The 21,575-nt window shown below is 46.1% G+C and overlaps 1 long non-coding RNA gene across 1 annotated transcript in view; it reads right to left on the minus strand.

Annotated features, from left to right (window-relative positions):
* LOC138512921 (uncharacterized) overlaps positions 1-21,575 on the minus strand; it is a 72,486-nt gene that overhangs the window by 26,682 nt on the left and 24,229 nt on the right. The window contains exon 3 of the long non-coding RNA XR_011281615.1: positions 2,603-2,672. This is a non-coding gene — a long non-coding RNA (uncharacterized lncRNA). The remainder of the gene's footprint in view (positions 1-2,602; positions 2,673-21,575) is intronic.

Consider the following 21,575-nt stretch of genomic DNA (forward strand, 5'->3'; position numbering starts at 1 on the left):
CTGGAGAGGCCTCCTGATAAGAGGGCGCTGCCATGTAGAGGGTTAGGACCCACCAGATTGAGATGTTGAGGAGTGAGATCCGCGGGTTGGAAGCTGTAGAATTGAAGAGGAGGGGGGAGAAGGACGAGGGCAAGGGAAAAACGATGGTTGAAGGTGGTCTCTGGAGATATTATGTGAAATGAGACAAGGCTGATGCTTTGTTGGTGTAAAGGGTCCAGTGGCAGAGGGCGGATGGGTGGGTGTTTGAAGTTGAGGACTTGGGGGACGGGGGTGCAAATACACTCCATGACAAGGGAAGTAGTCTGGTAATTTTCCACATTTTACGAACCATTGTATGGAGAAGAAAGGGTGGTTGAGGAGGGGGGAGCATGATCGATATCTGAGGGTGTGCCCCTGCCAACTCTCCATGAGAGTTAGGTCATAGACTTAGAAAGACTGATCACCCAGGAGGAGGTATTGAGGGCGTTAGTGGATTGGAGCTGGGGAAGGCCCCTGGGGACGACTGGTATAAGGCAGGATTTTATAAGGCATTCTCGGGCTGCCTGGCCCAAAACATGGCGAAACTGTTGAACAACATCTTGGCCTTGGGGGAAGGCTCCCCGCCCTTCGTTTGGTAGAGGGATAATAACTGCCATACCCAAGGTGGGGAGGGACCCCAAGAGCTGCAAGTCATATCACCCCATTTCCCGTTTAAACATTGACGCCAAGATCTTTACCAGGGTTCTGGCCACGAGAATGGAGGGGCTCATGCCAAAATTGGTCCATTCCAACCAGGTTGGGTTTATGCAACGAAGACAGGGGGCTGACACATTGCGCAAAATGCTGCATTTGATGGAGGCTGCAGTGAATAGGGAGGACAACCTAGTGCTTATCGCCCTAGATGCTGAGGAAGCAATCGATTGGGTGGACTGGGGGGCTTCCTCTATGGGGTCCTGCACAAATATGGGTTTTGAGACTGGACCCCTAGGGGGACATGGGCATTGTATGCATCCCTGGTGGCTCGAGTGATCGTCAATGGGAGATTGTCAAGGCCCATCAACTTGATGGAGGGGCACGAGGCAGGGTTGCCCCCTCTCTTCCTGTTTGCTCTCACGATGGAGATGCTTGCAGAACGGTTCAGGAGGGCTCCATAGGTGGAAGGGAATAGGGTTGGGGAGAGGGAATTTCAAAGTGGGGCTATATGCGGACGATGTCTTGCTGCACCTGGTGAATCCATAGAGTTCAACCCCGGCCGCCCTATAAATAATTGAGGAATACAGTCTCTTCTAAGGCATCAAAGTGAACAGGGAAATGCCAGTTGTGTTCCTATTCACAGGAGATGACATAAGGGAGGATGAGGCGCTTCAGCCCCTGTGGCTGGAAATGCAATTGGAAAGTATACAATACCTGGGAGTCACCATTGTCAGGCCAGGGGAAGACCTGGGTGAGGCCAACTACCCTCCCCCCCTCTTTAATACATTGCTCAATGAAATGGCAAGATAGGGTAAAGGGTAAATCTCATGGATCGGGGGCTCAATGCCCTAAAGATGAACCTTCTCTTGAGGGTGCTGTAACCGTTTCAGATGTTACCTGTCAGGGCCCTGGAGGCCCTCCTGAGGGAGGCCAAGGCCCAAATGATGCGGGTTCGTGTTAGAACCAGAAACCCAGCATGGGTTAAGACACATTGATATTGCCAAAAGACCTAGGGGGTGTGGGGCTCCCAGAACTGATGTTATATTATATAGCTGCACAGCTCAGAGCAATAGTCCCACACCCGAGGGAGGACCCCGAGAGACCGTGGGTTTATTTGGGAAATTACCATATGCGCCCTGCAATGTTGGGGAATGGCTCTGGGTCCCAAAGGAGCGGCTCCCGAGGAGAATTATGGAACACCCATTTCTGGGGGTCTATTGGGACATGTTGAATAGGGGAGCCAGGACACGAGGAATCACCACATGGCTTTCTCCGATGAGTCATACCTGGTCCCCCCCTGTGCGGGACGAGATACCCGAACCTGAGAGGTATCAAAAATGGCTTGAGGCAGGACTCTCTAGAGTCGGTCCACTGTGGGAGCAAGGGAAATTCATAGAGCTGCAGGAGCTGGACATTGTAAGGCTATCTGTGCTTCTCTACCTCCGGTTAAAAGGAGTTTTTAACCACAGAGAAATGGCGGTAAAGGATCCCAAAGAGACCTCACTCCTGTGGAGAAGGTTCTCGATGGAGACACAGAGAAGAAGGGTTTCATCTCGCTACTCTATAATCGGGGAGCTCAGTGGAGGGACCCCGGCTGAGGTGAGAATGGTATCTGGGCCTGGAATTGGATGACCACCTTGGGCAGCTTATGTGTAGGAGGGCTTTCAAAACATCAATATCCTGTCAGTATAAACTCCATGGCTTGAAGCTACTGCACCCGGTGTGGCCATCTAAGATGCTCCCTACAGTGAATCCCCTGCGATGGCTTGGCTGCAGGGACAGTAAATAAGAACAAGTGAAAGATTCAGTGTTGAGGCATTTACAGAGCACATGCACCCTTCCAGTTGGCTTGTACCTTTAAATGTTACCTTGACATCAATATAAATTCATTTACAAAGAGAAGGAAAGATCACAGCACTATATAACTCACCAGAGTGCACTGCCCAGATGTTCAGCTGCAAATGCCTCCAGCGGGGGTCCAACTTCAGGCTCTAGGAGGTCTGTTAAAACAGTAGAAGACAAGTTCAGCTAAGACCAGGATCATTCATATACGAACATTACAGAGCGTCGAGGTCATACCAATGGTGAATGGTGCTATACAAATGACCATTACATTACTTCAGGGAAAGTGTGTGTGGAAAGCTTGACCACGCCCAGCTAGAAAGAAACGTCATATCTCTGGGGTTGACCGCTTCATACTGTGAACTATCCTCTCCTTGGTTCCGGGGACTTGGCACCTGCCTGAGCTGGTGGACAATGGCCCCATCTGGAGGATTCCCCGACGATGCTCATGTAGGCCCCCCCTCTTCATGAAAGTCCTAGTCTTCAAGGATATATCTACCAACATTAAGTCTCCCATTCACCCGAGAAATACTGCCCCTTTTAGAAAGCCAGGTCCCCTCTAAGGGAACTGGCCTCTCACTCTGATTTCCAAGGTACAGTGACATTTATTCAGACATCCAACAAGAGCACCCACTTAGACATTGGGAGTTTTAAGTTCTCGTCTTGACTTGCCCAGCAAAACTATGCAGACGTTTAAAAGAAGAACTAGTTACTTACCAACTGGTAACGTTCCTTCGACTGGATGTTCCTCCAACGTATTCCACATCTTTGACATGCAATGTCCACAGCTGTGCTGCTTCAGAAATCTTTCGGCAGAGAGCGTCCTGTGTCGATGTGTCAATGTCCCTCGAAGGCCTCCGTCGTGGGCGACATCTTCGGATGTTGCAAATAGGACGCACTGCGCCCATAACCATAGTTAATTCTTTTTTTCCCTCCACAACGTGTTACATACCCGTACACGCCTGCTGGACTGCACATAGCGTTGAGGGAATGCAAGCTGCAATAGCATAGGAAATTATTCAGAGGGTCAGGCTGGGAGGGCGATGAGGAATACGTTGGGAGGAACATCCAGGCGAAAGAACTTTACCAGTTGGTAAGTAACTTGTTCTTCGAATGGATTGTGTCCTCCAACGTATCCCACATCTTTGACAGCCTCACAAAGCAGTACCAGAAAATGGAGGAGGGAGAAGAATTTAGAAATGCCCAATCAGATGGCAGGATAAAGCACTGCTTTACCAAAGGTCATATCCTGACCGTGGAAAGTATCCAGGGAGTAATGCTTGACAAAGGTGTGGATGGAAGACCACGTTGCTGCGTCACAAATGTTAAGAGGAACACCCTGTTGCAGGGCAGTGGATGTAGCTATGCCCCTGGCGGAGTGAGCTTGCAAACCATCAGGAGGGTCCTTGCCAGCCAATCTAACATTCAGTAATGTTGAGGATAATCCACCTGGACAAGGTCTGTTTGGAAACTGCCTAGCCCAATCGGTGGCAAGTGTACCCCACAAAAAGCTGGTCGTCCACTCTGACCCTGGACATCCTGGAAATATAAAAGCTCAAAGCTTTCCTAGGGTTCAACCTATGGAGTCGCTCCTCCTCCTTATCAGGATGAGGAGGATAGAAAGCAGGAAGTACCACTTTCACAAACCAAGCTTGAAGGTTAAGAGCCTTGGCCTCTGGTTGGAGAACCTGATCGACCTGTCCCCCACCAAAAACCAACCCACCCATCCATCCATCCATCCATCCATCCCCCACGGCCCTTGGGTGAGAGAAGATTCTCTGTGGGGAAGACGGTGAGGAGGACAGATGGACATTTCTAGAAGGCCCGGGTACCACGCTCTCCTGGCCCCATCTGGAGCAATTAGGATCATGTGGAACCCCAACCTCCTAAGCACCTGAGGAATGAAGGGGACCGGAGGAAACTCACACAGAAGTGGGAATGACCAATCAATGACTAACGTGTCCCCTAAAGCTCCTCAGAGGAAATTCCCTTGAGCAAAATCTCTCGCACTTTTGGTTGGCACCAGTCACAAACAGATCCACTTGAGTGGTTCCCCAAAGGGCGAAGATCTCCTGAAGGACTTCCTGAGCCAGCTCCCACCCGTGGGAGAACCTGCTCTGCCTGCTTAGTGCTTCCGCCACCACATTCTCCTCTCCGGCCAGATGAACTGCTGAGAGTGAGATTCCTTGCTGTATCGCCCATAACCACACCTGCATTGCCCTAGTCACTGTGTTGTCCGTCATGATCAGGACACTCTTCCCCCGCACAGACGGCAGAAAAGCCTTCAAGGCTAGCCTGATGCCAGTGCCTGAAGGCAAAGAGGCAGCTGCCCGAGCGGCTTTGGCACCTCTTCCCCATCAACCATGGGTACTTTTACGGTGGCCCCTTTGACTAGTGGCTCCTCTCGCTCTACCAAAAGAGGAGTAGTAACGAAAGGAACCCCCCCTTCGACTGCTGTCCCCTAGGACGAAAAGGCGGTGGCTGACGCACAGCTGCGAGCAAAGATTTAGCAGCTGCTTTGGAGGTCTGCAACCTCTCAAGTCTCTCGTCAGCCTTGCTGCCAAACAAATGAGAGCCATCAAAGGGCATGTTGAGAAGACTGGCCTGCACATCTGGAGCAAAACCAGACTTCTGCAACCACGCAAACCTGCGTATCAAAGTGCCCGCAGCCATGGACCGGCTAAAACCATCAGCCGTGTCCAACCCAGACTGAAGGGATTGACACATGGCATCCTTGCCATCCTGCACAATAGCAAGAAACCCATCCCTTTCTTCCCCTTCGGGAATATGCTGAGCCGCTAGAGAGAATTCCACAGAGTGTGTGAAAATGTTGCCAAGGCACAGGTGGAATTGGCCAGTTTTGGTGCCATACTCCCAGCAGAAAATACCTTGTGTGCCCACCCATCAAAGCGTTTGTCGCCCCTATCAGGAGGGATGGTAGGGTACGCCGCCTGCCTCGAGGTAGCCGTAGCCGCCTCAACAACCAAACTCTCAGGAGTGGGGTGAGTGGATAGGTTGCTGGGGTCGCTACTGGCTGGGCGGTATTTCTTAGTCAACGACTTGTTGACCGCCGGAAGATACTCCAGGGTCTTTCAAGTAGCAGCCACCCTTTTCTGTAATGCCATGTTAAAAGGCAACACTGGGTCAGTGGGCGGACCCTGATCTAAAATGTCAGTCAGGTCATCCTGATCAAATTCAACTGGAGGGCCGGCCCAACCTAGGTACTTTAACTCTCAACATCAACCTGCTATATGAGGATTCATCATGAGCCCCAGGGTCAGGCCTGCCAAACTCCATCTCAGTAGATGTGTCTAAGCCACTGTCATCATGTAAAGACTGACGCAGATCCTCCAACTGACTGTCCTCACAAAAGACCAAGTCAGGAGCTTCAGGTGTTTCAGCAGGAGTAACAAAAGACTCAAACTCCACATCAGACCCCTCATCCTCAAATGTCCTGCAGAGAATGAAAACTACTTCCTAGGGACAGGAGCGGGCCTGGATCTGGCAAGTCTCTGGCAATCTGGCAGAGCCTTGTCTGAATGGGACCTCGATGGTTCCCGATGCTTATTGCGCCGATTGCCCAGGCCCGACGGCGTGCGTGCATCGGACTGAGAATGTTCCCTGCCGGCTTTCTCCAAAGGCGCGGACAGAACTGTGCCCTGGGATTGAAAAATCGCCAGCATTTTCTCCCCGATTGCCTCCCATTCCTCTGGAGTAGAGGATTTAGTGGGACAAGCCACTTTCCTCGCAGAGCCATCATCCGACGAGGCCGGGGAAGGCGAACAGTGACGCCGCTTTCGGGAGTGCCTCAACAATGAGTGGCAGGAACCACTACCGGACCAAGATCCCTTGACTCCCTACGATGGGGAGAGTCAACCCTCAAGTCGTCGGTAGAAAGACCGGTAGACTTGGTTTTACAGGGATTGGAAACACGACCTACCTGCAATTTCCCCTTACGCTCCTGCAAGGCCTTGGCAGTAAAGGACTGGCACTTAGAGCAGTCATGTGTATCATGGCTCGTGCCCAGACACCACAAGCAGATAAGGTGCGGGTCCGTGATGGACATTTTGGACTTAGAGTCCCAGCACTTTCCAAACCAGACAATGGGGTCAGTGGGGTAGAAGAAGACATTCTCGAAGTAGATAACACGAGGCACAGCGAGTTCTCGAAGCAAACACGTTTGTGGGAAAAACGGAACTGAGGCTACGGGCGCCATTGGTCCTACTTATAACACCAGATGACGTCACCCAGGATGCCCTCTGCCGAAAAATTTCCGAAGCAGCACACCTGTGGACATTACATGTCAAAGATGTGGAATACGTTGGAGGACACAATCCATTTGAAATGTCTTTTGCAATAAGGTCAACTCAACACAATGTTTTTACAAAAGCATTTGGAGGAAGAACGGACATTCCAACCTGTGCGTACCTTCCTAAAAAGCCTGGAAAAAGCAACCTTCAATTCAGAAAAATGTTGCCTATGGAAAGAAAGTTCTAGACGGACGTTGAAGGGCAAAGCTTAATTAAAACCAGCGACATTCCTCCGCAAGAAAGTCCCTTGGGTGAGCAGATCACCTAGGGCACCGGAGACTAAGCAATGAACCAGGTCTAGTCAGAAACGGCACCATCACAGTGAAGAGCAAGAACAGAACGAACATTACGGAATATTGAACAGATCTGGGTTGTCTGCTCGTGAACGTTTTGCTTGCGGGTGGACTGCCTGCAGTGTAACTGCTCTGGCCCCCGTTTTGACAGTTCATTAAAAACAGGGGACTGAGCAATTTCTATCCCCCACCGCCAATGTTAAGGATGCAGTGGACACCCCCGCAATGGGAAGCAGGTGACATCCGCAACCTCCGCTCACCCAGGTCAGTATATTTAGGGCCGATCTTTTTTGCCTATGCCAAATGCGACCAACACTCGCATTCAGCATTTTGTAATCGATCTTTTGGTGCAAACCCGCCCAATAGACACGAAATGCAAATACGTTTATAGTCATGAACAGTGTGTTCTCTTCGAGAGCACGCCAACGCCACCCACTTGACAGACTGTGTCCAAACTGAGGATTCAAACAAATACGGGGATGGTTTGAATAAGAATACATGTGCTTCAAAAAGTACCTATTAATCCAACAAAAAGTCCCTCACTAAGATTATGCCGTACCTGTGCCTGTAAAGGGATGCGCCAGCCTGCATTCCGGAGAGCGTATGCACCCAAAACTTGAAGAACAGCGTCTACTCACAATTATATTAAGGTTAAGCAGTGCCCACTCACTGTCAATTTGTATATAATTCTTGTAAACTGGACCATTGCACAATGGGTTATCTGCTCCATGTCAGGGGAAAATACTAATCCACGGCAAGACTACAGCTGACAAAGGGCGTCTGGCTTCTGTACTTGTGGGCTCACTGGGGTCCACACAAGGTTTCTATAGAGATCGAGCTAAAACGGATGAACAAAATCAATCTCAAGGGACATTTGGTGGGTCCAAACACGAGCTCCTCACACTGTGCACCACGCTCTGCTGTTCTCCAGCTAGACCCGTGCTTTAAACAATAAAATATTGCATGAACCGTCTTGCTTCTAAAGGCGGCAGCAACCCATTTCACCAGAAGTTCCAACGTATATGCAGTCATCCCTCTTCAGAACCTGCACGAGTTTTCCTCAAGTCCTACTGGCAGTAAGACTTTAGTAAGCTATCCCAGTGGTTTATAGATCCCCAACTACTAACTCAGGACCTTGGTGGGGTGGCAGAGCAGTCAGGCTTATCCTTGGAGGAAGATGTAAGCTGTAGGCAAGAACACTGAATCTTAGCTAGACAGGCACAACAAAGAGGCACTTACACATATTTATATAAAATAGGTATATATTAATTTGTTAAGGATTTCAATCTGGCGACACACACCTTGGTCTCGGCGTAGTATGTAGCGCACGACTGAGATGCCTTTCTCCTTATTTTTTGAGATGGTACACAACTGGTATCACACCCCCCTTTTCAAATACCCTAGTGTCACAATGGACCATGAACTAGGCTGGTTGGTGAAATGCAATATTTATTTAAAAATTCAAAAGAAATACAATTTTTAATATGGGGCAGCAATCACCAACGGGGTGATATTACAATGAAATTGAAGGTAATGCACTTTGTTAATCTTCCCCCAGAATATATACTAAGCACACTGAATAGGAGCACTTTTTGATTCAGGAAAGATGGCACCCAAGTTAAGGGTTCCACGCTGCAACGTTCCCTCAACCCACAGATAATCGAATCCTGAGTGGATAGAAAGAAGCAGCAGGTAATCAGGAATAAGAGGCAGAAGATGGAATAAAAATCCGACCTTCCCTCACAGAATAAGTAGCGAAAAACCCCTTGCAATGTTATAAAATGACACTTAGAAATTAACAAATAAATAACAAATGTGCGGTAATGTGTGAGGCAAATAGGATTTCTGGCCATGGCAACAATGCATAAACACTAGCAATCATAAGGCCAAGGATCAATAAGGAGCATAGAATTCGAAGAGTGGAAAGTGAAAACAGCTGCAGCCAAATGACACGTTGGAAACTGCAATTTACCCAATTCCCGTTTAAATTGTCAAAAGCGGTTTCTTTGAAAAATGGGTGAAATGCTCTGACTTGGAGTGCCTTGTTGGGTGGGGGATAGATGTATATCACAGGGAGATTATAGAGGTGAAAATAGGTCTCTAGCTATGAAACTGGATGAGATATGCAAGTTAGAAAAAGGGTTGATTTGAGTAAAATGAAGCTGTGAAATAGGAAAGTAAATCAGTTGTGACAAGAACGGTTTTACTTTAAACTAGAGTATTCAGACTAGACCACCAAAGATTGACACGGTAAGATCCAAGTTTGATTCACGAGTTCAACCCTTTCACCCCAGCGCCCAACCCTGGCGGAAGCCAGTCAGATCACTCGAAATAGGACGAATGCCTACACAATACAAAATTGAAAAGAGATGGCGCTGACAGGATAGAAGGATAATTCTAACAGTTTCAACAAGATATCGGGGTAAGATAGGATTGCTTAGAGAGTGGGATAAGGACAAAGGCAAGACAAGATAGGCTATGTATTTCTAAGGGGTAGGGAATCATACTCGCAGTCCACTTTCTAGTTTTGGGATTTTTGGACAGTGAACAGGGTTGGGTCCCCACACGGTTGGCATGCCTGGCAAAAGACAGCTGGGCAATGTCTGGTCACCGGGTAGTGAACAGCTGGGCAATTTGAGTCACTGGATGGTAATTTTCCTGGCAAAGGACAGCTGAATGGCAGGATTGCTGCGGGCATGCAGGTAGTGGGCAGCAAGCAAGCCTGATTTCAGGTTGCAAAAGGTACCAAAGCTTTCCATTTTTAGTGGGTTGATTCTGGATCAATGGCCTTGCTAGAGAAGAAATCAGCTATGCTTGGGTTTTGCAGTGAAGTCTGGAATCAGCAGGATGAATGTAGATCAGGAACTCAGCGCAGGAATGCAGGAAGTGTGTCTGTCTAGAGTCTTCCCAGGGACTCTTCTTTATAATGCATAGTGCTATCAAAGTATATGGCTGGGCAGGCTTAACTAAGCGCACCTCTAACTGACTGGATTGGTCAGAGCTGTTAGTCCCCGTCTCGCTCTCAACTGGTTGGATTTCAAGATTTATGACACAAGTTTTACAGAATGTCAGATTTATGACACAAGTTTTACAATGTTCAAAAACCTCCCACATTTCCTTTAGCTAAAATCCAATTTTGCCACAAATGGTTCATTTATACAGTTGAAGTCTCTTAGCAACTCAAACAGTTTACATATTTTATGCAGACCATTCCACTCCAACTCTTAAATCTGTGAGACATTCTTTCATCCTTCTAATACTTTTTGGTAATTTTGAGTGTGAAAGATTTGGCCTAAAATTCTGTAAATTTATACACGTGTGTGGATCATCATAAGGGAGGCAAGTATTAAAATTCGGAATGTCATCATGGATACTTTCCTTATAATCCCCAATTCTTTGTCATTTCTGTTCCCAAGGTGTCAGTGAATTCTACAATGTCTCAAATATAAACCACAAAAATCACTTTTAAACTGCGAGATTTCCACAAATACCTGCTGCAGAGATGGAAGTCTTCATATTTTTATTAATAGTCTTTGGAAGCAAATTGCAGACCTTTCTCACTGGACCATTTTTTTTCCTCAGCTGCTACCAACTGTCATTTCCTCCAGAGCAAGGGTCCATTGTCAGAGGGTTCAGCCCAGACCAGATTCTGGCCAACCTAGTTATAGAGGTGTTAGTATCTACTGAGAGTTTATGGTGGTTCCCTTTCTTGGGGGGAAGCCGTAGCTCTGTCAACTGGAATAACCTGCTTTTGGAAGCTCGCACAATCTAGCCAAGGCAGTTTAAAACCTTCATTTTCTTTTATTTGGTACTGAATCAAAAAAACAAGCCTGTTGAATAGACAGCCCATATGCGTTTCCCAGCAGCCAACCCCTTCTCATTGCTAGGCACAGACAAGCTTTCATTCAACATGTTACCTTTTTTTTAAAAAAGGGCTTTTTTTTTTCTTTAGTATGCAAAGCCCATTTTACACACTTTGCTTCTTAAATTCGTTTTTTGACTTCCCACCCGGATTCCCACACTGTTCGGCAACTATAGTTATTTTCTTGTGGGCAGTAGTTTATTTGAAGTACAGATGCACTGAAACTGACATAGCCCAAATAGCTCGAGTTTCTTTGAACTACTTATCTTTGATACTTTGTAAAAATGAACGCACTTCCCGTACGGGTAACAGTGAGGTTTCTTTGTTGATTTTTCTCAGATTTGGTTTGACAGAGCCTGTTATTTCAGGGGTCATGCTTGGTGTTGCTGAAGCACAATGGGGACATAACTGGGCATGGCAGGGCCTTATTAATAACAGTAGTTTGGGGAAGAACCAATGAAAACAGTGTCAGAGAAGCATCATTTTTAAAGGTGAAATGCTTCCTTTTTCAATGGGGACTTTGGGCTTTCAGCAAAGCAGTGCTGCCTTTCCACTCTATTTCTTTTGTACATGTAATAACACACACTGGCAAGCTTGCTCAGTGTGACCCCTAGTTCCATCCTGCCCAATAGGTGATTGACAAGATGGTGCCGACATCTTTGTTACTGTACAATGCAGTTTTGAGGCCATGGTGCTCACTGGAACCAGTGCAACCATTTTGCTGTTTCTGCAGCTTGGTTTTGGAGAAATTCTGTTCAATGGGTCAATGTAGCCCACAATATTTACACCAGAAACCCTTTAAATACTTCAAATGTTTACAGTAGAACACTTAGGAATACTAGATAATATACTTCAAACGGCACTTTCACTTTTGTGTTTGTTTGCGGTTACATTTGTAGCAACGTTAGAAAGGGAAAAGAAAAGGTCATAGGTAATGCATCTACTCAGCAAACACATATTGCACTAATCACTTTATTCTCCTCCCTTTAAGTTACTTTTCTATATGAGCTTAGTTCAAGGTTCTAGAGATGGTTTCTTAGCTGGCAAGTCTTTTAAGTCAAAAAACACAACACTAGCTAAAGGCAGTTTGGAGAGGGCTTGAAGTCTTGACAAACAGTGAATAATGTAGCGTTCCTGCAATTTCTTCCAGTGTCTAAAGTTATTGAAGCAGCAACTAACAAAAGGAGTCCTTGAAATGGCCTTGAGAAGGGGACACAAGCAGAGATTAAGAATGGGTTGCCCTGGACATCTCTACTTGCACTCCCCTCTGTGCGACTTCTTGGAATCAGGTAAGTAATATCTTTATCCCCCCACAGTACCTTAGGTTTGAAAAAAGCGTTTGTGCTGGATGCTACGCGATGTTGCAGCTCTGGACCAGACCTCCGGATTCCTTTGTCTGATGGCGAAAGGAAGCAGAATGGACGGCATCTCGCAGCAGCAGTCTTGATTTACGTTTGGTTTACAGTTACCCCAGGCCTCCCAAATTGCCAAGATCATCTTGCCTGCCTCCCATGCCCAGCAGGTCCTTGCATCGCTACCCACCAATATGGGCAACATTAATTCTAGCCCCCTTGCTCTGACAGGTAATCACTTACTTTTGTCGAGACATTATATACTGGCTTTTGTCTTGTTTTCCTTTGGCCTTACTGTACCTTCTCCACTTTTCAGCCCATGGATAGTCCTAGGTCCTTGGAGGACTTTTTCTCCAGCACGGATATCCTGGTCATTTACTGTGCCAGCGTCTGGCTCATTGCGTGAGGTCAGTTTTGCCCATTACCTACTTGTTTCCTACTATATGGTGCCTTGGCCCTCTTGGGGATTCAGTTCTACCCACAGACTTGGTAATCGGGCTTCCTTCCTCTCTGGCTCTCCCGTGGTTTTTCACTCATTGCTCCTGTAGTCTGCATGGAGTTGTCACCCCTGTGTTTGGGCATCTATTTATACCTCCGCGTCTGGGATCTTCTCTTGAGTCTATCCATTTTCCCAGCACCCGATTTATTTTCTCTCTTCTCACTTGGTTTATAATAGGTGGCACATGGTGGGTACATAATTCTATATCTTAAGTCTTGAGTTTGTTTTCTGAGGTGGGGCACTGCCGCATATTTATGCAGTAATGCTCTTCTCTTGCAGTTTTCTGTTCCATACCTCCTGATGAAGACGTTGTACAATAGACACCACGTCGAAACTGGTTGAGTTTTGTCTACAAGGGATGTGATCCATACCACATGTTCATCTTTAGATCTGCCCTTGCGATAGATTTAATAACTTTTCTATTGTATGTTCTTCTGCTCTTATAAAAACCAAAAAAATTATTAGATGGGTTGTGAGGATGGTGCTCGCTCCCCAGTATGAATTAACTGTCGTTTTTTAGCCAATGTTGTCTGGATGATTGTCACGCTGAATGTTGTATGGTTTGAATGCTGCATTATGAATGGTTTGTATGTTGGACTAATTTTTAGCCATGTTTTATATGTACCTCCATTGCTGTGATATGAAATTACATGCTCTTTAAAGTATTGTGTCATTAACTGACCATTTTTCTAATTTTTGTATCATGATTAAATAAATTTGATACTATTTGTAAGCAACACAGTTTTGTTTCTCTGGACATTTTTTCCGGGCTGTTGTAGTACAATACTACTCTGGTCCAGAGTATAGAGTTTCCCTGCTCTCTTCTGCTTTTGTTGAGGAGGAGATGCAGCATGACTTTCAGCAACCGTTTTGTTCAATGTGTGGTTTTGGCATCCTTTCAGCAGCACGAACAAAAGGACATGAATCACCCGTCAATCTTCTTCGCTTCCTGCAGTCCCATGCTCTGGTGAGGGCTCTTGGCGAGTTGGATCAGATCTCTGGATTGTCCTTACGGGTTCAGCAAAGATTTGGATGGATTTGGCATTTCCACAACGATGCACTTGAAATGGGCAGCAGGTCTCCTCGAATTGGGATTCCGGAGCTCTGGAAGCTCTTAGGAGCTCTGGAGATGGCTTGTTTGTGTGATTCATTTGTAATGCGCGCCAGACCCAGGGGTATCAGGACGCAGAGGATACATGAATACTTTCAGCTTAGGGTTACACAGTTATGTAAGAGGAGAGGCAAACATATGCAGAGGGGATAACGTCGGTGGGTACAAACAATAAGAGAAATCAACACATCATTACATAAATAGAGGTTCACCATCAACTAGGTATTGTGGTAACTATTAGAGTGCAAATACAGAGTGGAAATAGTAGGATAGTAACTGGAATACATTAGTGGTCGTTTTCTTTGAGCCAATTAATGATATAGTGTCTGAAGTTCAGATAGGTTTGGTCCGCCCTCAGGGTGGAGTAGGTAGTTCCAAAGCTGCGCAGCTTTGACTGGGAAGCTGCTCCCTCCGGCTTTAGTCAATCTGAACCTCGGTACAACTAGACAGTTTGTGGTAGTGGTTCTGGTGGGCCGGTGGAGGATTTTCTATTGGTTCTCTCCATGACATAGCAGGGTGCACTGTTTAGACACTTGTGTGTTAGCGAGGCGGTTTTGAGTAGAATTTTGTTTCTGGTAGAAAGCCAGTTAGTCTGTCTCCTTACCTCTGAGATGTGCTCTTTACTAGCAATGCCCAATGCTGCTCTTAGGGCAGTATTCCAGAGAATCTGAATTTCTTTAATGATATACTTATTGGTGCCAAGGTAAAGGGTGTTACAATAGTCCAATTTAGACAAGATAAGAGCTCTTAGCCAGGGTGGAACAGCTATTCTTGGATAAGAACAGTGTACCTGCTCTAATCAGCTTGCATGTGTATGCAGAGGCCATGGAATTAACCCGTTTGGCAAAGAGGAGGTTGGAGTCTAGGTAAAAGCGTTCATTTTTTACCTCTTTAGCAACTTTAATGGTGTTGCCATTGATATTAAGGAAGTGTATTTGTGGCCAGGTTTGAAGCTGACCGTGGTTCCCAGAATGATGAGCTCAGTTTTGTCATCATTCAGACAGACCGTGGATCGCCATCCATGCCTGGATGAGGTAGATATTTACCAAGGCCAAATCCTTGTCATAATCCCCAGTAAGTAGTATGAGAATCTGGGTATCATCTGCATAGTTAGTGTAGGTGATATCAAGAAGGTCCAGATTATCGAAGAGGGGCTTAGTGAAAATATTATACATTGTGGTTGAGACACAGGAGCCCTGTAGCACCCCACAGGTTATAGGAATAGGGTCAGCTGATGGTGAGAAGACTCTCATAGTCCTGTTGCTTAGAACGTATTGGATCCAGACTATGGCCTCCTGAGAGAAGTGGGCTGCTGAGTCAAGGTGATTGCATAGGACCTTGTGGTACACCAAGTCAAACGCAGCCGAGAGATATAGAAGTAGCAGCAAGGACGATTTCCCCTTGTCTCCAAGCTCGTTGATTTAGGCCTTGAGATCAGTGCAGTTATGGTGCCATGTTGAGGTCTGAAACCTGATTGGAAGACTCCTAGGAGCTGGTTGTACTCTAAATCCTCCTGTATCTGGAGATAAGCCACCCTGTCTAAAGTTTTAAGTGAGAATGGCACTGTTGTAATATGCCTATATGGGTATATTTGGATCTAGTGACTTTTGAGGAGAGGGAGTACCCAAGACTCCTTTAAGTTGCCAGGAATGGTGCCGTTAGAGTGATGCATTGGTTAGCTTGGATTTGAAGGGTGCTAGGTCTCTCGCAGCATCTTTAATGAATTGGGCTGGGCATTAATCTGTTTCAAATTTAGCGTTTCATAGTTTTGCAAAGGGTCTGCAGGCATCTCCGGTTGTCTTCTACGGTTACTTTGGTTTCCTGTGCTCGATTTGCTATATACTCTAGAAGCCTTACATTTTATACAGTTCCAGCACACACTCCTCTGCAATCTCTCTCTGCATTTCACAGAAAGGACCGTCTTGCTGTCCAATCAGGACAGCCAGACCCTCTGTGGGAGCTTGATCTAGGATCTATTCAGGCACTCTGGCAGACAAAGGACAAGGGGGTGGAAAACTCCTATCTAACTTCCTGCATGCCCAGACACTGTGGAGCTTAGGCAGGGATACCTACTTTGTGCCGCTAAAGGCAAAACAAACCCCACACCCACACACTACTGTGCACTACCGAGGCTATGGCCATAGATTGCGGTATAGAAAATACACAATAGTTGATAGAATACATCCACTGCCACCAGCCATAGCTAGGAGCTTGTCCATGTGACTAAAAAGTCAAAGGAGCAGAGAGAAGAGGGATACCAAGTATCCCTTTTGCACTCCACTGAAGGTCGTGTGTGGCAATCTCTCAGACTATAGAGTTTTGGGAAAAACAACTGTAGTTACTTGAGGATAAAGAAAAAGAATCTTGAAGGAGGACCCAAAGAGTCCCCAGCAACACTGCCTTTAAGCAGCTATTTTTCAAAGCAATGAAAAGAGGCATCTTGCCCCAGATTACAAAAACGAAAATTTGAAAGTGGTGAGTAAAATGCTAAATCCCCTTTATTCAAAAAGCCAAAATCCAATGTAGGAATGATTGGAGATCTTAAAGGATAGTTCCGGGACTTTTTTTTTTTTTTATTGTCCCTACGGTTCGGCCATGTGTTTTTAAGCATAACTCGGTAGATCATAGAAAACTTTCCTATGGACCTTACCCGACTTTTCGTCCATTAACGCACTCGAAATCAGCCGCCATTTTCTGATAATCCTATCATTTCCCCCCATCGCCCTGGCTCACCTGCTTTTGCGGCACTAAATCAAATCCCCCGCCCCTGAGCCTGACATCAGCAGACGCGTACCGCCCATTTCCCAACGCCAAAGCACGTTTCGTGTCAACAATCATTGCGCCTCAGCTAATGAAGTGTCGCCATGGAAATGGCAGGACGCCTCTTTCCTCAATAAGTATAAACACACCGTTTCACAACACACAGCAGCAGATTTTCGATTCCATTACTCTCTGTGTTACTTTGAGTATTCTGTGACTCGTTTCTGTGCTCTGGTCAGCTACCTTCGCCGCTTCTAGGCCTTGTGAACACCTGTACCATCTCTGTAAATTATTTTACTTTCTTTACCACACAATGGCTACAATAATGCCGTATATGTACGAGCCCGAGTACACCGAGCAAAAACTACTGGAAAGGCAAGCACGCGAAAACGATGGGGATTCGAACGGCAGTTGGGAGGAAAAGTCAACGGATGAAGAGCCTGGACCATGTCGCATGGACGGCGTCTCCACCTGGTGCACGTGCAATCGGTGCGAGCTAATGCCAACTGAGGAGGAGAACTGCTGCTGCCGTGAAAATTCCGGGTGCTTGGCCTACATTTCGGAAGGCGAGCCAAGTCCGCAATGCATCACCGAGCTGCCAGAGTTCAGGGAAGCCTGCCTCTCACGGACCGTGTTGAGGATGATGATGGTGCTTATGCACGAACTTCGCGGCACTGTTCGTCCGCGTAATCCGAGTAACGAGCAAGTATACTCTGGTTTTGATGTCAGTGATGCCACTACTATGTCATGGTCGTCTCCCACATATAAAATGACATCTACATATCATTCGAATGCATGTAAATTGGTTCCATATTGTGCATTTTCTAGATAGATTTTTTTTCAAAGCAGAATGACATTTTTTACCTGAATCGACAGGGATAAGAAAGTTTTGTCATTTTAATACAGTTTGCTTCTTTCGTTTTCACAGGTGGTACAGGCTGGTGGCCTATCGTTGCTTCACTTGGTGGCTTCACGGGAGGCTCAGACACCGCGTTCGGAGAGTAATACCTGCCTGTGCGGTACTTGCCATTAGACAACATTTCCCCAGCGACAGTGGACAATACCGCGGATTTTCCCTGGATGTGCTGCAACCGGAACTTTACAATGTGTAATGTTTATTATTTATCTTCAATTGAAATTAAGATCTAAAATAAAACCCAACATATATTTTAACAATGGTGGTTTTGATTTTTTAAATGAATCTAGTGTGTCTCCATTGAATAATCTTCCTGTGCCTTGTCTTGTCACACCACATGTCTCCGGCCAGCATCCTCCCTCACGCTGGCCGCCCACCTTCAATCCACATAACCGTTGAACCCATATGCAGCAGACATACATATGTTATTTTGCGGGTTGGCATCAAGCCTCCCGGCCTTGCCTCCTCCCCCAAAAATACTTACCACACCACTTTGTTCAAGCGTTGGCAATAAAAGGAAGGCCGTTGGATTTTATTGATACAAAACATGGTTATAGGTAAATAATCAATATGGTTGATCATAATAAATCATCCTTTTGGGCACCGGGTACAGAGATGACCCCCTCTGGCCCGTGCCGCCTTGCCATCACAGGCCAGCCTGCTGCTGACTAACTGCCTAGGCATCCAGGGTCTCCAGGGTGAACTGCACCCATATATTCTCCTGGGAGGGCGAGGTATTTATAAACTCACCCCCCTGCCTTCCATGTACTAGATCCTGCAGCCTGCCTCTTGCATGCAGTTAGATGGCCTCTCCTTGGTGAGGCCCTGCGGCAAACGAGTCTTGTCTGCACGACCACCGCCCTAATCCACACCCCCCCGCCCTATCAAAGGCAGTTCGCACCGGGGTACTTGTGCTGCCAAGTGGAGCTGTCAGGGAGCGATAAAGGCCAAGAGGTGCCAAAGACCATGTACACTTCAAAGTGGTCTATAGAGCATGGGTTGTTGTTCCCATGTCTACCTCCAGACCCCGTGTCTCCTGCCAAGCATCCCCCTTCACGCTGGACGGCCCCATGCAAACCGCATAATGCCACGACATATACACGTCATTCATTCACAAACACACCCCTGTTTCGAATTCTTTATAACCCACTTCATATTTCTAATGAGAACTTTTTTGCGCTTTGCTAGTCAACCCGTGAAGGTGCTGGTTATCTGCTCTTCGTCTCTGTGAACTTCCGTGACCACTTCGAGGAAACTCGTCAGTTTGCAACCTGTGAACTGCTCCCTGTTCTACGACAAGAAACTACTCCGATCCCTGCATCTAACTGTTTGTTCGTCAAGGTAAGGCCATGTACCATAATCATTTTGCGTCTAATTTCTTTTCGTTCAAGACAGTACATGCAAGGAACTAGTCACATGTTCTGAGTTTACATTGGTATTCATAGAGAATTGTTGATCTTTACTTTTCAGAACTTTCCACAATGCCTGCCTGTTCCATTGGCGGTTGCCCTTCGAAGACCCATAATAAATCTGAAGGTACTATAATGCATGTTTTCCCTAAGACAATAGATCAGATAAGAGAATGGGTCCGATATTGCGGATATCCACCTTCTGAGCTTGAAAGTAGAGTCCTAGAAGTCTTTGCGGACAAGAGGGGTGATCGATACCGCATCTGCAGCAGGCACTTTAGCTCAGACATGTACTCCACATCATTGCTAATAAAGAAGAACACACCGCGAGCGAGGCGAAAATTGCTCTCAACCGCTATTCCCACTCTATTCGTCCACATCCCTCCACTGGTGAGTCAAGTTTATGTATTTATCTCTCAGCCTTGCGGTAGTGTGTAGCATTAGCTAACAATAATTTCCCCATTTATGTATCCACTCAATATGAAGGCGGAAGATTCTCCATCCGTGTCGTTATTGCAGTCATCAGCCACTTCAAGCGCCTATCGGGTAATCTTACTTAGCTATTCTGCCACCGACTTGTTTTAGGCATGTAAATCAATAGTTTTAATTTATCGTGTAATTATTTTACCTAATGGTACACCCTTGTACTCGTCCTCTAGTCTTTGTTTTCAGTTATAATTATTGTTATCCAAAATAATGCAAGTACTGTCTTTCAGGGAGATGCTGAGGAGTCCAACGTATTGACGACAATCGTTGATGTCACTCAGATGCTCGAGGTACGTTTCCGGACAGTTCCATCGATGGAGATCATCAGATCTTGCATTCTTGTAGCGTGATTGTTACACACAATGTCTTTCGTTTTTAGCCATTGGTATGTCCTTCTGTCGTCGCCCTCCTATGTGTCTTCTTTTTTCAATATTGTGTTCATTACTAATGAAAGTCCTATGTTTCAGGGAGTCGATGGAGCATTAGTCCAAGAAGAAGGGGGAGCATGCAGTTACGGGTCGGCGCAACAGCTTGCAGAAGTGTGCACCGCAGTTACATCGTCCCTTGATGTTCTTATGCATTTCGAGGTATGGATACTGACAGTTCGATCAAGCGAAATCATATGACGTGATTACATCCGCTATACTTCCTTCTTTATTAACGCAAGTACTATGTTTCAGGGAGATGACGGAGCTTCTTCTACAAGAACATCACCCCTAGTAGATGATGCAGATCTCTGGGTGGTGACACTTCCAACGATCGAGCAAATCGAATCATATTTACATATCCATTATTTATTTTAGACAACTGATCATTTGTGCAGGTCTATTTAGATGAGCCGTTGACGCCTGCACAAAGTTTATGTTCTTTTTAACAAAATAGAAAACCATACTAATGCAATTACTGTGTTTCAGGGAGTTACTGAAGCATCATCTTCAATAATATCATCAATGGAAGTCTATGAGGAGCCCGAGGTATGGATCTTGACAGTTCCATCTAACTAGATCAACAATGCGTGAACTATTGTCGTTTGAATGTTCTACACAATGCGTTCATTCGTGTTTTGCTATTGAGATGTACGTATGGGTATTGGTCCCCAAGTACATTTTGTGTTTTCGATATTATTATACATACTAATGAAAGTTCTATGTTTCAGGGAGTCGATGGAGCGTCAGTGCGTGATGGATGTGCTTATCATGAAAATATAGTCGTTGCAGCGCAAGAGGAAGTGGAGACATGCACACACGAGTCGGAGCAACAGCGTCCTGATGTTGAAGTTCGAGGCAAGAAAGTTTCAAAGAAAAGAAAGCAAAAGAAGGTTAGTGTCCTGGTCACTATATTATGTTGTTTTTCACTGTTAATAGTTCAATACTGTAAGTTGTGTTTAAACTGAACATCCCTTTTCCAATCTGTCCTCTAGTTGTGAGTGGGTGTACAAACTAGATCTACACAGACAGTGAAGCGAACGAGAGATGTTGCTTGTCAAACCTTTTGGCAGGGACTTGAGACTGGAGATGCATCGTGCCAATGGGAAGAATATGAAGTGATTGACAACGGAGCTATACCACCACCAGCCATTGATAGTGAATGTCCTCCTGGTAGTTTGGATGCAGTCGGAGATCAATTCACAGAATCCACACCCGCAAAAACTAAGACCGCGAGAAAGTTGAAGAAATTGTTTTATTCACCCATCGCCGGAGAAGGAACAGATGTTGCAATGGAAGAGAATGAAGTGGACGACAATGAAACACCATCAATATCACTGAACATAGCGGAAGACGATATCAGAGATTCTACCTTTCATGTGAGTGACATGTCCTCAACGTTACAGGCCGAACCAGCTGGGATGCAGAGTGACAGTATAAGGAAAGAGGCCAAATTCATTGTATTCGATAGTTGTTTGATTGATATTATTATTCGGATGAAATGTGGGCATTCGGTTGGTGGGGAAGTATGTGGGGAGCCATTGATTAATGTGACTCGTGCAATTCGAGGCACTAACCTTAAAATACATGCCACCTGTACAAAATATCATCCTTTCTCATGGTCTGCACAACCCATGC

Source organism: Ambystoma mexicanum, chromosome 12 (assembly GCF_040938575.1).
Source record: "Ambystoma mexicanum isolate Mex_15411 chromosome 12, UKY_AmexF1_1, whole genome shotgun sequence".
NCBI classification, from domain to species: Eukaryota; Metazoa; Chordata; class Amphibia; order Caudata; family Ambystomatidae; genus Ambystoma; species Ambystoma mexicanum.